Here is a 2,519-nt window from a genome sequence, read left to right as displayed (position 1 = left end):
TTGTTCGGGAATTCTACCGATAAAAATGCTTTACTTCAAATTGGTTGCCTCTCTGTTACATGACATCAAAAATCGCTGTGCTCCTCCCAATATTTCTAAACTTTTTACCCACTCTGAACAGGTTCATTCCTGCTCTACTCGTTTCTCAGTAGCCGGAAGCTTTTATATAAAACAGGCGAGAAGAAATCCTCAGTTGTTTTCCTTTTCTAGAGTTGGTGAGAAAATATGGAATGGCATCCCCCCTGAAATTCGTAAGCTAAGGAAAGCACCTTTTAAACGTGAGCTAACTCACTTGCTTTTGAAAATTCTTGAAATTGAGGAGATGAATGTTGACTTGCGCTACCTTGACCTTCCTAGCTTATATTTGTATTTCAACTGATTAGCTTTCTCTTTGACCTGTTAAAAACTCCCTTGTGTGACTGGCCCAGTTAAAACCTTTAACATGATTATCACTACTATTACTTATTATTTATTTTTATTTTCTCATTTATTTATTTATTTCATTGTTGCGTGTGTGTGTGTGTGCGTGTGTGTGTGTGTGTGTGCGTGTTTGTGTGTGTGTGTATGTGTGTGTGTGCGTGCGTGTGTGTGTGTGTGTGTGCGTGCGTGCGTGTGTGTGTGTGTGTGTGTGTGTGTGTGTGTGCGTGTGTGTATATGTGTGAGAGCCTATACAGTGTCTGTTTAGGTAGCCCGCCTAGAAAAGCTTTACTTTTTTAATTTTAAAAAAATAAAGTCAATGTTGTTGTTGTAAATGTCAGCTTAGTGCTGAGTTATCAATCCACATTTAATAAACAAAAGTTTCCACGTTTAGCTTTTCTTTTTTTTTCAAGCGAAGATCACATTAGACTTTGGCGAGCGTGTACAAAAAGTTGCGTAAGCGCCAGTTGCTCGACATACCTGCGTGGCTCGGGCGACGAAATAGCTTCACGGGATTGGAAAAGTTTCAGTTACAGCCAATTATACAAAAATCTTGAGAGGTTTAGGCTTACATCTCGTCTAACGTTCAAAGCGACATATCTATGCTTGCAACTTTTAAACACGTTCTCTTGTGATACTTGCGAAAGTATTCAGTATAATTTCCGGTAAGATTTCGCAGACAATCTGATCGATTTCTCTTACACTGTGTGCTGAGACCGAAACTTTTCACCGCGGGCAAAGCTTCGTCGCACGGCCTAAACAAACATAGCGACCAACAGAGCTTGTTGTCTATGTGCGTGTTAAAACACACGAAAGGACTCCAAAGGACACTTCACTCTGATTGGGCAGAAAAACACAAAGATTTTCTGGCACCAATAAGATGCCAGAACGACTGCGACCGTTTGGAACTAGTCTTGTAAGACAATGTCCCCAGGGGCTCTTCTGCCCTTAACTTGAAATCGACTCACAGCCCCTGGGTCTCCGAGGATGCACTGTTCATTATTCACTAGACCTAAGTGCGAGTCTAGAGGGGAGGAAAGTGAAGACGTAGTTAGTTCGTATTTCACCTGACTTGTAACTTGACCCCTTGTTGTTGATTATTAAAAATTCTGTGGTGTTTGGACAAACTGTTTTGCTGGTTATTACAGCCCACTATAAATATCGCACTATTTATTTTACCGGTATATTAGTTATTTAAATTTATACTTTTGATTCAATTTATAGTTTGTCCAACAGCATTTTAACATGACAATTTTAACCCTTACACAAAGCTCCAATAATTATCCACTTGATAGCTTCAAAAAGTAGATAATGATATGTCGTGACTTTCCTTCAGGATTTTTTAATAAAAATAACTGTCCGTTTCAAACACGAATGTCTCAAGAAAAAACAATTTTTTTTGGCGTCTTTCTCCAGGGTGGAGTAGTTCCTTTCAGCTTCCTGTAGGGTTCTGGAAACACATCCAATGGGTCGTTCAGTTCCATTTTCCATCTTGTGAGGTTAGACTGTACCCACTTCATAATTGGAAGCATCTGTTTCAAGAACCAGTTCCTTTTTGGGGTCAAAATGTACAAGTAGACCAGCAGACTGAAGTAACTCTTTGGCTTTATCGAAAGCTTTTTGCTGTTCTTCCAGCCACTTCCCCTTAGCCTCCTTCTTCAAGAGCTGGTGCAGGGGCTCTAACACAGTAGCTACATCAGGTAAGAAACGGTGGTAGTAGTTGAGCATACCTAAGAATGCTCGTAACTGACTAGCATTCTATGGTTCTGGGGCATTCTTCTAAGATGTCATCAATTCGCACAACCACGTGAGGTATCCCTTGAAGTAAGTTCTCCATTGTGCGCTGAAATATTCCTGGTGCCAAAGAACAGTCTATTAAACTGGTTAAGTCCCTTATTGTTGTGAACTTTTTGGAATCTCCATCCAGTTCCAGCAGCTGATAGGCCTAGGACATATCCAGCTTCGTGAACCTGCTCCCACTCTTAAGTGTTGCAAGTAAATCCTCGGTCTTCAGTCGGAATTGGGTAATTGTCTAACTCAGACACCTGATTTACTGTACACTTGTAATCTCCACAAACGCGTGCTGTTCCGTACTGCTTCAC

The sequence above is a fragment of the Stylophora pistillata genome, chromosome 4 (genome assembly GCF_964205215.1).
Source record: "Stylophora pistillata chromosome 4, jaStyPist1.2, whole genome shotgun sequence".
Lineage (NCBI taxonomy): Eukaryota > Metazoa > Cnidaria > Anthozoa > Scleractinia > Pocilloporidae > Stylophora > Stylophora pistillata.
This window is presented reverse-complemented; position numbering follows the sequence as displayed.